The 14,817-nt window shown below is 39.7% G+C and overlaps 1 protein-coding gene across 2 annotated transcripts in view; it reads right to left on the bottom strand.

Moving 5' to 3' along the window:
- Nucleotides 1-14,817, bottom strand: part of gfra1a (gdnf family receptor alpha 1a) — a 97,440-nt gene that overhangs the window by 64,217 nt on the left and 18,406 nt on the right. The window lies entirely within an intron of this gene.

Genomic DNA, 14,817 nt, shown 5'->3' with positions numbered 1-14,817 from the left:
TTATGCGTTTGAATCCATCTTTTAGATTGCATGTTTTCTCTTGATTCACGCTGCTCTCCCCACACAGCCGGAGTGTAAATGTGCTCCTCTCCGTCCGTCAATCAGCGAGCTTATTAGATCGAAGTGTCAGCAACTAAACAGATTATTCCAGCAAGAGGAAAGCACGAAAGCAATAACACACTCCCAGCCTCAATCTGTTGCTTTTAACTTCATTTCACAGACAGACTCCTCTCACTTTCAATATCTCCACCAGCATCACAATTCACCTAAAAGGCAACAAGAATTTTTATTGGATCAATCGTTCTGCCACAGAAAACACAAAACATAATGTTTATGTTTTCCATTTAAAGGAAGAAGAGGAACTCTTTGCACTTACTGTATAACTCTAGTGCAATGTTGCTCTGGATCAAAACAAGCAAAATGAGAATTAAGGGACCATTCAAATATTTGTGCCCACTGAGTGGCCTTTACAAATATTTATTGTTAATGTTCAGACCACAGGAAGTATTAAAGAGCCAGTCAGAAGCGGAAAACTACAGAGGAATACTAAGCTATCAGCTAACGCTAACAACCTCGGTTAGCAAGCAAGTGCATGCATGAACGACCAACAACAAATGCCGACTACTCTGTACTACAAGAGTTTCACTGGACTAAATGAATTGGCTGCTGTACAGAAGAGGCCGTATTACATTATTTATAACAGAAGTGCAGAAAAAAGGCACCAGAAGTTCAGCCGCTCGCGTTAGCAGAAATGAAGCCTAGCATAAAACAACTGGCCACATCTGCATGCACTGACTCATGTGCGAGTTAGACAAAGAAATAAATATATAATCTGTCTTACAACCGTTGTACATTCAGCTCTATAGATAAATATAAAGGAAAAAGAAGACAAATTTTATATGCCATCAAACAAATGAAGGCAAGGACTCACTGGGCTTCTAATAGTATAAATAATAATCATTTATTTGTTTGTAAGTAAGGTCAGTTCTTCCTCATGTCATTATACAATCATAAACATATTTTTTTTAATCAGTTCCAATCTCCTCATCAATACAAGTACTTTGCACTTCAGCATTTCAAACACTTTTGCAACATCACCAGTTTTGTTTTTTACCTTTTTGATTTTCTTTTGTTCAAGTTCAAAAATGTGCATAATGCTTGCATGACTTACTTATGGTGTAAAAGACTCCCTGCAGAGAGCTTCTCTAATTGGCCTCCCTCTCTCCAAGACCAATCAAAATAGCTGATAATTGGAACAGCAAGGGGTGGGCGGGAGGTCAGGCAGGACACTGCCTCACTTCTCATCGGTGTCTTCTCTAATTCACTCTTTCTTCCTGTTGGTCTCTGCATCTCTCTCTGGCTCTCAGTATGCATTTACAACCTTAATTTGGCTACTACTACCTCAGCAGTAATGTCCACATGTTGTCTGCCAAGTCTGCCTCTATTTCCTCTCAATCTGCTTCCTTTGTGCTACATCCACTATAATGTATTCTGTCTGATTCTCATTTTCCTGAGGTGTGACACCACAACAGTGTTTCTGTGTGGGCTCACATGCTCATATTGAAAAAGCAGAATCATCCGTAGATACCATTAAGTAGAGAATGACTGAGAGGGTGTGCGACAGAACAGCTGAACGCATGAATAAAACCTGAGAGCCAGGTTATGTCATCAATATGTATTTTTTTTTTAAAGCTGGCTTTGTATACATATATTAGCTTAAAAATTGCGTTCACCTGAGTAAAAAAGTTTAACTTCTGATAAGAGAATTTAAATGTGAGCCGAGCCCACAGTGGTGCCACAGGGGTGCAGTTACTTTTTTGTTTTGGCAACTAAATTCCTCCGCATAATCTATTTCACCACCTCCCACTCCCCATTCCAGCCGACGTTAAATTCAATCTCTATAACGTGCAGCTGCTACTTGTTTTTCTGGATCTCACTTTTCATTAATCATAAACGGCATTACATGTCTATGGTGAGTGACTGCATTTCTTCTGACAGGATAACAGCAGTTGGGTAATGGTAGGACTGCAGATGCCTTTGCAGGGGTAAAAAGGCTCAGATGAGCACTAGTACCCTTGTGTTCTTCTTCATGTGTCCAAAAAAAGAGGCACAAAATCAGCGTCTCGCCTCTGCAGTTAATTGCTCCTCCGAGATTTTACGATAGCTATCTGTAATTAACTTCACCTATGTCTGTATGCTACATGAGCCGCTATATGATCTTCTGTGTAGACAATAAGATTAGCAGCATGGCCATGCCGAGTCAGGCCAAGTCACATCTGTTCTCCACATCTTGATTTATGGTTTAGAAATGATGGCTTTCCATACTAAGCCCTTAAAGACACACTGGGGAGACTTTCAGAGTCTGTTTGCCTTAGTGGAATGGATTTGGCTCGGGATTTCAGTAAGACTGCAAAAAAATAAAAGGAAAAAAATGTAAGACATTCAAAGAAATATCCCCCCCGCAAGAAAAAAAAAAAAAAAAATCAATCAAGAAATGAAACGTGTGCATATGCAAAAACAAAACAAATGCCCTCTTTACCCTTGAGGCAACAGCTATTCTACAACCAAATCCCCATATTCATTACCTTCCTGGAGCCTAATGGTAATAAGAAACAGTTTCAGACCTTCGTCCACTTCATTCAGTTCTTTACGTTAATACAACGTAGGCCAGGGAGCAGAGCGCAGGCAAGCTGAGCATAACTGGCAGCTTGAGCACATAATCCCAACTACAACATGGCACAAAAGCAGAGAGGAGGAGAGAGGGGGACTGAGGGGAAGGAGAGAGGAGACAGGGATAAAAAGGAAGGAAAGAGAGCAGAGTTTAGAAGAGGAGAAAAGAAAGAATCAGCTGAGAAAGAGAAAAGTGGGCAGATACTTAGGAGATCTAAAAGGTGTGTTATTCATCTACAAAGCCTTTAACAAAAAGGCAAATGAGCTTGTCATTAAGAGTGAAAATATATAATATATATCATCCAGGATTGTAAATTTTACATTAATGTTCATCCAAACCAATGAATCTGTGCTGCTCGCTTCCATGTCAGACATTTGGGATCATTCCGTATTCAGTTACAAAAATGAAACAAAATGCAGCCAACATAAACACATCATACTTCTTAAAAAGAAAAACAAAACAGATGTCTTAGAAGGAAGAAACAGCTGCAACACTAAACTAATGTAAATCACTGCAGTTTGAATGTGTTTACTGACAAATCTGCATTGCAATTACAGGAAGTTCATGTGTTAGAAAATATCATATTTTTCCCCCCTTTTTGGTTTTTTATGAGCGATCCACGCTTGATAAAGAACAACAAAAAACAACAACAGAATTATTGTTTCACTCGGAACTGCAAATAAAAATAGAAGGCTTAAAGAAGGCAAAAGTAAAATGTATTTACAAGCAGGTTTTTTTTCTTTTTCAAAATTGATTTCAAGCCACCGCCACCACTCCCCAACCCACAAATTCCCCCACCCCACAAGAAAAACAATGATGACGGTATCATCATGACAGGTGTAATCTATGGTCAAGCACCAGTTTGTTTATCCGTCTGTCAGGCACACAGCGGACAGCTAACAGCTAACAGGCATCACCACAGTGGAGATTTCACCAAGGTAACATGAAAAATAAGACACGAGCAAACCTGCAGAGTCATTTATAATGCAACCTGATCAACAAGCAACAGTTACTAGCAAGAAGCAAGTTAAGCCATATTATCAACCGTTTCCATCCACCAGTGTGTTTCATACAACTAAAGCAGCTTAATATCTTTGTTTGTGAAGAAACTAAAATGAAGCAGCAACTTCCAGATTTAAGAAATTAAGTCCACACATACAGTGTAGTTCTCTTGTGGGCATTTGGGGAGGGCTCCAAAAGTGAGTCCATTCCCAAAATGCAGAACTAAAAAGTATTATAAAAAACAATTTTTTGTTATATCTCCTTGGGTTAAAAATAAGGTTTAAAGCTAGGAATGTTGTTTCGGTGACTGACAGTGGTGACAGCTGTGGGCGCTGTGGCTGATCCCTTTTCGCTAGATCTCAACTCTGCTAATAAGAATCACTAACCTTGATCTGATCTTCTTCTTTTGGACTAGTTTTAATGCAATTATATAACAAATGATGTAGATTGCTGAGATACATCAAAGCATGGTACCATCAAAGGTGCTATTTGAATAGTTAGTGACTTGTACATTGCACTTTGCAACCAAGCTTGATTAACTCAAATACTTAAACGTGTGGCTCAAAAAAATAAGATAAAATAAATAAATAAATAATTCCTTCTGTTCGGTGGCAGATTAGACAGATTACATTTGTCTAATGTGAAGTATTAAACTACTGAGTACAATATACCAGGTTTAAAAGCTGACTGGAGGGCATGGAAAACATATTTAAGTTTCACATCCATAGTTCTGCCCCTTAAGTCTCATGCACATTTCACCTTAATCTGCAAAGCGAAGAGGCCCTGAAAGTTATTGAATTAAAGGGTTCTTGTCCCTTGTGAGTGTGAAGCAAAATTGGTAAAATGACCTCAGGCTCCATCGGGATCAAATTTGCTCTTGACCAACAAATGAACTACTGCATTAATGCATACTTCCACACTCATTTACTCACTGCACGAGCCGTTACTTCGCCCGCCTCGTCTGATTTCCATAACTCCACTGCCAGTGAGGCTAAAGTGGTTTACCTCAATGGAAATATTAGCAAAAACATTGCTTTACCAGCTGAGTGACTTTACTGTTTAATTCAGTGGTAAGTATGCACACAGGCGGCTAATTCCGTCTGAAAGTGCATGAGCCAAACAGCTGCGGATGAATTAACTTATCGTATCGTGGCCTGGTTATTCCAGGGTGTAAATCTCTAGTCAGGAAAACAAGTCAAACATCTTAAGATGGAGCGTGGTTGAGTGTGGGAATACATTATTTTGAGTTCCCACTTGTAAATGAAATTGGTTTCCTTGCCAGTCGTAAGCGCATTTGCACCGAGTACATTTCAACCTTCACTTCCCCAAGTTAAGATGCAGGAGCACCGGCGCTTTGCATGTAAATCTCTCAAGTTTAAGCACACAGCCTACGCTTGCTGGCTTGATCTTTCTGTCCCTTTCTTTAACTCACACACACTGTCTCACACCGTCTTACTCTCGCTCACACACACACACAAAGCTGCACGGCAAATCCAACTCTTGACTTTAACTCTCTAAAACTCGATAACTTGAATTTCCCATGAATTACACTGCAGGGCAATTCCAAAACAAGTCGCTGGCAAATTCAACTACACACAGACCTAAACACACACACACACACACACACACACACACACAGCTTGTATATACACTCATTAGCACAACTGCTTCAAGTCTCTGGCAAGTAGATACAAACACCTACGCACACAAATCAGCGCTCACCCGTCATCTGAATAAGTAAATGTAACAAGGCAAGTTTTTTTCAAATCAGGTAAAAACAGAGCAGGTGCTTATTTATTTATATTGATAATACAGCATACTTATTGGAGAAGAATAGATACGTGGGTTAATATTTATGTGCTTGAAAAACACACTATAAATTTGATAATAATATAAAGTGTATATAAATTGTTACAGTATTTCATTTTAAAAAGCAGTAGAAGGTTAAAATAACAGTGAGAAAGAAGGACTTTGTTCCTGAGTCCTTTTTCTTCCATATCTCTGGCTAATTTATTAAATGGTGGTGGTGTTTGTTGATGTAATGTGGGTCTGTTGAAATCTTAGCAGTAAAACCTCACCGCTTCATGAAAGCCACAAATTACAACCATGGCCCATGACTTTGACCAATGCAAATCAACCACTGCTTTAAAAATACCCGACAACTCAGCGGACTCAATTCTGACGGCATAAAAACCCTGTGTTTGATTTACGTTATGAGGCCACACAGACCCCAGTGCTGCCAAGGAAAGCAAATTCTGTTATGACATTCATATGTCAACATGCAGCCAGGTTTAGAAATCCAAATCAAACCAGAAAATTACTCCAACGAGCACGGCCAAAGTGTTTGCTGCAGAATGACCACACAGTGGGTCCAGAGGTCCAATATTTACATCATTATCTCCTCCATTTTCCCGCACTCTAAAACCTCATTCTGGCCTGCAGCAAACTGGCACAAGAATCCTGCTCCCGTCATGTGTTTCTCCATAATTAAACACACTTCATTTGATTTGCTGTGATGGTAAGTTGTCATATCTTGTAGGATTTTGTGTGCATGTGTGTATTTACATTTATTTTTTATTTGTTTAAGTGTTAGAAGTTTTCATACAATCTAATATTTAAGGTGACACAAACAAGTTTTGAAGTACATAAAAGTAACGTTTCCATGACAGCTTTTAAAGACACATTTTCAACCCATTTCCAAGTCAATACCAGATCTTTTGAAGTCAACTTCAGCCTTTCTTGGGACTTTAGATTCCAAACCAACATAAAGCCAGTATTTTCAATTAAACATGTATTTTTGTCTTTACATTGTCTCTGTGAAGCAGAGTTTAAAAAAAAAAAAAAAAAAAAAAACTACCTGCAGACTTTCCCGTATACCTGCTAGTTTGATCAGATCAAGGCTTGATCCTGTTCTCCGAAATAAATGAACAGCTCTGGTGTTAATCTGGAACCAGACCAGGACCAATTCCTCCAAAGTGTCGTGATGTGGCTACTTTGGTCCGTACCTGAGCGCAATTTCCCATCTGCACAAATGAACCACGCCAAGAGGAAGTCCAATCTAAACAGACTATACAGCACAGGTGAGAAAATGCCCCAAATGCTTTAGTCAAATGGCTGTAATCTCACCTGACGTCCAAATTGAAGTTATGTTTTATGGAACAGGGAATATTTGGCTCATTACAATGCTGCCTGTTATAAGACAGCAAAAGTATTACAGAGTTGTGGTTTTCTTTTTAAACTGCATTACTAAATCCATTACTTAGTTACGCTTCTGCACTACAGTAGAAAACCTGAGATGCATGTTTACAATATGTTGTTGACACCCAGGTATCAGCTAACCAATACTGAGGACATACATCTTTGAACTTTATTATATTCTCCACCCCTCTAAGATGGAGACCAGTCTACAGAAGACTTCTCCACCCCCCATACAAACTACTTACCACATACCTTCCATATAAACTAACACGAGTGTGTAAACACTGATTATTTATTATTTTTTCCCCCCAGCTGCTCAGTACGTAGGTGACTTGTTACAGATTTAGGTTATGTTTATTCATGAAGTCATTTCCAGTTTTATGTTGTAACCACTGATCTCCATTCCTGTCTGCACTTTGTCTATTTTCCACCTACTTCATTCAGTACATTTACCAAAAGTAATTCTCATCTAATGAGCCAGATTCATTTGAGTCATTTTTCCACAAGTTTCCACATTTTGGTCATTTCTCAGCTTGTTCATTTTTCCTGCATCTCCCACATTCTTTTAACTGATTTCTCCCTAATAGCCAACTTAACGTCAGCCACTTACATAGGTTACATTGAAGGATTTACAAAGATTCCCCACAGAAGTCTAAATCAGGCTGCCCCTCAACACGGTCAGGGTTAAGAAGAAAATGGAAAGATGGGTGATTTGGCCTGATTTCTGAATCCTATCTTTGACCACCTGTTATTAACCTTTGGCTTTCTGAATGAACGATTTAGATTGCCAAACTCTAGTCTTTCATCTGTCTGAACTGATGCAGTTAAATTGTTTCACTAAAGACAAAATTAACCGTTCCTTTTGTAAAGCATACACAAAAATAGTAATAAGTTATGCTCTTCCCTGGCAAGTGTACTGTCAGTATGGAAGTAGTACTTTTTGTGTTTTACACCATAAAAGAAAATCATTAATCTTCTCAGATCAGTATTAGCTACAATGCCATCGCTTCTAAACAAAATGTCCAGCCCCTAACTTACCATCAGCTTGTTCTCAAGAGCACAATGTGGAAAGCCAAAATAGCTCTGCAGGGCCACGTCAAAGTGCCCGCCAGGGTCTGAACCACCACCACAGGCTTTCCGTTGACACGGCATACTGATATCAGTGGGAAGGAAATGCCCCCACTCATTCTTCAGTCCACAAAATGAAGCAGAGGCAGCAATCTGGTGGGAATGTATGTACGTGTGTGCGGTGTGCCAACATCAGAGATTTAAACGGATATGCTCCACGGGCACGACAGCGGAGCATTGTGAATTACCCATCAGGACGTCTTTCTCTCTGCAGTGCACAAAACAAGGCCAACTCCGTGCTCACACACATACACACAAACACCTGCACACACACACGCCCATGATGCACATTAGCACGTTTGGCTGTGCAGCTCTCATGCTGGTCCAATTGCACAGTATGTCCCTTTCACCTCTCCCTCCCTCTGGCTGGACGGTGATAAGTACCCTGCTCTCAGGCAATGCAAAGCTGTGAATAATGGATGAAGTACAAGTTGGGAGTGACCACAGCAGAGCGCTCACATGACAGACACAATGACAGACATGGCAGGGACAGCAGGCATCTGTCTTTTTCAGCGCCTCTTCTCCCCCATGTCTGTGTCCATTTGCCACTTTCTTTATCTCCATGTTTATTAGAACAAATCAGCAGGATGATACTTCTCTTTTTATTTCAAAATAACATGATTCAGACTTCTGAAAAACTAATTTCACTCAGCAAGTTTTCCTGTCTGACAGCCTCCAGTGATTTGACCCAGGGTCGGCAAGCTTCACTGTTTGCCATCTCATTTGACCTTAAAACCACTCACACCATGTCTGTCTCAATTTATGAATAACGGCAGCATCAACACACATGCACAAACATCACCCTCCGTTCCCTTAAGGTGGTACGGTCATGCCAGCTCTAATTCTCATAATACTTTGTGTGCTTTATTTCAAGCTGTCCTGGAATGCTTTTTACCATTATAGTCTCTTTTAGCGTTCATGTGCACAAAGTAAACATGCGTGCTTCAGCGTAACTCTGAGTCCGAACGCGAAGGAAGGGCAGTGCATGTGACATTTTGCGAGGTCTTTGAGGCTCGGTGCCAGTAACCTGTGGGGGTGGTGGTGGGTATCTCGCTCCCGCCTGGTTAGCTGACTGCCACGGTTACCTTCGGGGCTCACAACACGCTCAGTGACCTGTGCTGCTCTACTTGAGCAAATAACGCAAGAGGGGGCGGGCGAGCAGAGGAGCTGAAGAAGATCTTTAGTAAACACCACATTATAATGTCATGTAACTGACCCAGCCCTGTTTTGTAATTTCGCCTAATGAAGTTTGTGGGTTTGTTGGTTTTCTCAAACCTCTTTAAATATGCACTGTTCCAACAGTCTGGTATTTATCTTCCTGTAGCCGCAGACTCTGCCTGATGAATTGCTCATCTTTATATTCAATCATTTTTGCATCAAATAAACAAGCAGGAAGAGACCTAACTATCTTTTACTCAGGCCAGACGCTTGGATACAACTCCAGACTTTATCCAAACACATGTTATTTTGATTTGATGTAAATTTGTAACATCCTGTGAGGCTCGACATGTGATTTGTCTTCATATGTAAGAAAGTTGGCCTCTTTTATATAAACAGAACATGTAAACATGAAAACTCAGACGCAAGTCCTTTACAAACCTCTTTTTTTCCACCTATTCTTATACTGCCATTCACACTGACCATTTTATTTCACTGGATGAATTGACAAAATGTATTTTTTCAAAACAAACTGGATTTTTTAAAATTATTTGGATATGAAATAAACTGATCTGACATTCAGATCATTATGTTTGGCAACAAGTGCGCTTGTAGCTCAAAACCTGCAGCGGTATGAATATGCAAGAACACGGCTAGATGCTGCTTCTGGTCAATCAGCTTTCTGAAATTATTGCTCTGCCTCCTCAAACGTGGTCCTAAATCAAAACACGGATGCCAAAATGCCTCATGCACACCACAGTTTCTCTTGCAGGTTACAAGATGTAACCTGTAATATGTACGACTTGACAATTGATCATTTAATTTTATGAGGTTATAATCCTCAGATTTAGCATCTTGCTTGGCTACTCTTTTCATTAGCTGTAATCTTACACCCACTGGCCAGAGCAATGTCAAAACTGTTTTACTGACGATCAGAAATGATCAAAACTGTGACAACATGAACATGTGAATAAGGTCTGGGTGTGGTTCACAGTGTTGTCATATTGGTTTCTTGTCCTTTAATTCGAGTTAATCTTAGCTGGCCTTTTTCAGGTTGTTTGATTAAATTCTCAAATTCACAATATATCATATACTGAATTGTACCTGATATTTTGACAGTGGGCATCTCCTCAGTCGAAACAGACGTTTACATTTTAATATGACACACAACATCCACATTAAAAGATGCATTTTTTCCCCTTACGCATTTGTTTTATACAGAGTGTATTTTCTTGGGACGTGCGATAAGTTTGCTCATATGCTAATCTCAAGCATTTAACACCATTACACAGCAAAACAATAGATTTACCTTGGAGCTCTGTTTCTAATTAATCATCAGTATTTATATTAAGGCTGTAAAAACTGTGCAAAGTCTGTAAGAATGGAACCAGAGGATAAACGCTCTGGGCGTGGCCCATCGTAAGCTCCTCTGAGTAAGAACGCTGATTTAAAATAAGCTCTCTCTTTCAGACAGTTATGACTCATTGGTTTGGGAGGAGATTTTAGGCTTTCTCGTTAAATGATAATAGCTCATCCTAAAGAGTGCGCGCCGGTGGCCAAATCTCCCGAGACGACAAAGCTACAAGATGATGACAGTGTGCTCTGTGTGGTAGAGAGGATCGTGAAAAATTCCCCTAGTGTGCTCACACAAATCAGTGTTTTCCTTTTCAAAACTTGAGGAAAAGGATAACACTGTATTAGAGAGAGTGGTGATCATTGCTCCAATCACAAAGTCAAGGTAAAACACTGCAATGTTAAACACTTCAAGTTGTCTGAAACTGACTGAAAGTCGAGCTTAAACCACTGAAAGAATAGACTGATGTTGAGAGCCACTTTCTCAAAATTGGACTCATATACCAGCGAGAATGTCTAAAACTGCTTCAAGAATTATTAAAAGTCTCTGGGCTTGTTATTTGTGACTACACTGTGAACTAACACTCGACTTTTCCAACTTTCTCCTCTCACCTTCTTTCTCCTTCTTCCTTCCGGGGAACTGCACAACTCAACCTCTTTTGGTGATATGTTTTTTTGCAAAAGAAACCCTCTCATATCGCTTTCGGTGAAGTTGAACAGTTCGCAGCATAAGCATTCTGACCTGCCTGAAAAGAACAAGAACAAAAAGGCCCAGAGTGAAGTTGCTAGCCGACGGCTGTGTTTTGAATCTGACACTTGGCTGCTCTTCACATGACAGCATTTGGGGACAAGAAAGAAATCCTCAAGGTGGTTGATGCAGTGAAACACTGATGTCATGCATCCAAATGGTTGCATCACTAAACCACCTTTTCACATTCAGTTAAAAGTGTGGTGTGGTTAGAAAGTCTTTACTGAGATGACACTTTTGAACTCTGAGCTGATCTAATCTAATAACAGGCCTGATTGTGACATTTAAGGTTGTCTGACATACATTTTTAATGATAATCTTTTAATGTTTGATATCAGAGCAGCTGGTCTCCCTTGGGCTAACATACCCAGCTGTCTTACTGAGGGCAATATTTATGTTTAATCTATTTTTTTACCATGCTTTTTTTGTTGCTTAATTTCTTCTTTGTCATTTCATTTTTTTAAGCCGTTATACCTCATTAATCCATTTTTCAAAGACTAATGATGAAACGGAGGGACAGTTTACACAGTACGGCCTTCTTTGTCAAAGGCATGTATAAAAATTAAAACTAAAGTAACCAAGTCAAGTTTGACTTGAAACCACTGTGTCTTACAGGAGTAATGAAAAGGCAGTTCATAAAGTCCGTTTATTTCTCCTTTTCAAATCCTCGCTGCAGCACCATAAACGACAATTATTACCTGAGATGATGAATCTTTTTAAATGACAATTTTGGAGAAATGGTATTTACAGTTAAGCCCTCAGCCGCATCCATATTCCTGTCAGAGAACAGAGGGATTGAAGTTTTTAATTAATCTGAACACCAGCATCCCTGAGGATACACAGACATAAATACTCACTCTCTCTGTCTCTCTCACACACACACACACACACACACACACACACACACACACACACACACACACACTATAAACCTTTGCATACACGTCTCTCTGAGACACTTTGTCAAAGTAAAAGTGTCTAAAGAATCAGATGGAGCAGTTGTGCCCATTTGAAAGTGCTACAAAGCTGTGAGACACAGTTAAGAAATGTACATACATTTACATCATCTTCAGTCGGGGAACACATCATCTATTGTTTGATGACTCTGGGCATGCAGCCCGATATTTTAGAGCTTCTGCTGTTCTCACCAGATATATGGGCCAAGACTTCCTGTCCCATGCACTGATCAGTGTTTACAAAAACGTAGAAATGTATGAAAAAGCTAAATTATAGTCAGGCAATAGCCAGTAGCCATAGACACAGACCGAGAACCACAGCTGTGTAAAACAACAGCCAAGCAATCGCCCAATCAAGAGCAACCAGATGTTCCAATATTTCCTGTGTTTGTTATCTTAACTTCACCGTCCGCAAGATCTCTCAAATCTATGTCTGAAAAAGGGGGTTTATTGAATAGTTTCTTATGCGTGACATTAAAAACATACGATCTGGCTCCAAATCCTCATCAAACAAACCTTTTGTCTACGAGAGGATAAACCCTCACTCAGCGTGGCCACACACACGACACATGGGTGCAGCCCAGTCAGCCAGTGAAATCTGCCTCCTTAATGATGCTGGTGACATTTGTGCGTTTAGCCTGTGCGATAACGGCGTGTGGATTGTGATTGTGATGGCTTCTTGTAACCCTAATGCAGTTTTCATCTGAAGTTTGATCATTTACGAACACTGTTTGACATCTTTATGTAAAAAATCCATAGAAAATAAACAAAGATAAATATATGAAGTATGGTTTTTGTTTGTTAATCTACAAGTTTTTAAAACAAAAAACAAAACCCTGGTTTTCACATGCAGCATCACAAATGTTCTCCTGCTTTTGCTCTTCACATGGATTGTTTACTGGCATGCAACCAAAGCCCACTTAAACATGATTGGTCAGTACCCATTACTACTGACCACTCAATAAGTTCATTACGAACTGAACAACAAACTACAACCATAAAGCTTTTAGAACTATTTTGATGTACACATAGCTGAATATGCAACTATGTGTACTTCATTCCTCTGCACAAAACAACAACAAAAGCATTTATACAGAGAGCCACCTTCTTTCTGAGCATTTCGTTATATTAGTGCTACTGAAGTCGGGGTGCCAGCACTGGGCCCCAGAAAGACTCCAATCCAGCTCACGGGATGGCTTTAGAAAAGTCATTAAGGAATAGATGACAGTCTCTGATTTTTCACCATCTACAATAGAAATGTCTATATTTTAAAGTTGGTCCATATCGTTAAAAAAAAAAAAAAAAAAAAAAAAAAAAATTAAGAAGGGGAAAAAAATCATGCAAAAACATTATTAATTACTTTGTTTCATTATTACAAAACAGTTTTGGCTGTTACTTCTTCTGTAATTTTACACTTTTATTGGTCACAGTTTAGTCCCAAAGTGCTGTGCTGACAGATTTCTTCCATTTACTATACAAGGATTTATTTACCATGTAGAAAAACAGACATGCTGTTACCACGCATTGACTCCCTCAGTTAAATTCCTTAAAACACTGACAGAAAGGGGAGTTTCACTGGTCTTCACAATGTAAAATGACTTTGACATCCATGCTCTATAGTGTCTCTTTTAGCAGAGCATGAACAATGCCATGGAACTAGCAGCTTCCTTCAGTGTACTCTGTAGTCAAGCAGAACTGTTACGTGTTAACATCTTCCTCCAAGTTTGCTCCTATGCTGAGACCTCTTTACAAAAGTAAGAGTTCTCGTGTGTGTGTCAGCTTACTTGACCGGTGCAGCTCATTGTGATTCTAGCTGTAGGGCTGTATTTTAAGGTCAGATGCTGAAGCACAGATTAAGAGGGAAAAACAGACAAACTTTACTCAAGGCCGAAAAACAATTCTAAACACTGCAAAAATTGTAACACCGTGTGAATTATGTATAATAACGTGAATTACTCAACATGGCTTAACAAGTTACCACTCTGGTCATTTACTTCTTTCAGCCCGGTGATGTTGCAGTTCTGCATCTCATGCAGACATTCATTTTTCTGTTACAAAGGAAACAAGTCAGGAAGCTCTCAAACGCAGACACAGGTAGCCCTCCACTGCTCATTCAAATGTCGTACTTCTCTTAATGAAAAGCGTGCATAAAAGCCAGTGGACTGAAAAGTCCTGCTGAAATCAGGAGAGGAAAGAGGAGAGAGAGAAGATGCATACTGCCCCTGAGGTTTTAGTCAGAACACACAATTCAGCATGATTCAGCCTCATTCAGCTCGTTGCCGTTATCCCCCTACAGCAAGGCTTGGAGCGGGTGTGTGTATTTGCCAGTGAGTGTACGTCTCTGGTTAGTTGTGCAAGCACACAGATGTGCACCCGCACATGTAATGGTGTCAGTAATAAATGATCATGATTTCCAGTCCAGCCAGACAATCTATTAGCATGACACGTGGCTATATTTGTGAGTACATATGCACTCCGGGTGGATATTTACTCCAAAATGCGGTGAATTGCAAATTCGTTCTTAGCAAAGTAACTTTTCAGCAGGCTCTGATGCAAAATGAAATATTTCGCATATACATTGGCGCTGCCTGCAATAAGCTGTT

The sequence above is a fragment of the Simochromis diagramma genome, unplaced genomic scaffold (genome assembly GCF_900408965.1).
Source record: "Simochromis diagramma unplaced genomic scaffold, fSimDia1.1 OVJJ01000176.1, whole genome shotgun sequence".
In the NCBI taxonomy this organism is placed as follows: Eukaryota; Metazoa; Chordata; class Actinopteri; order Cichliformes; family Cichlidae; genus Simochromis; species Simochromis diagramma.
The sequence above is the reverse complement of the archived record's forward strand: the minus strand, read 5'-3'. Positions and strand labels throughout refer to the sequence as shown.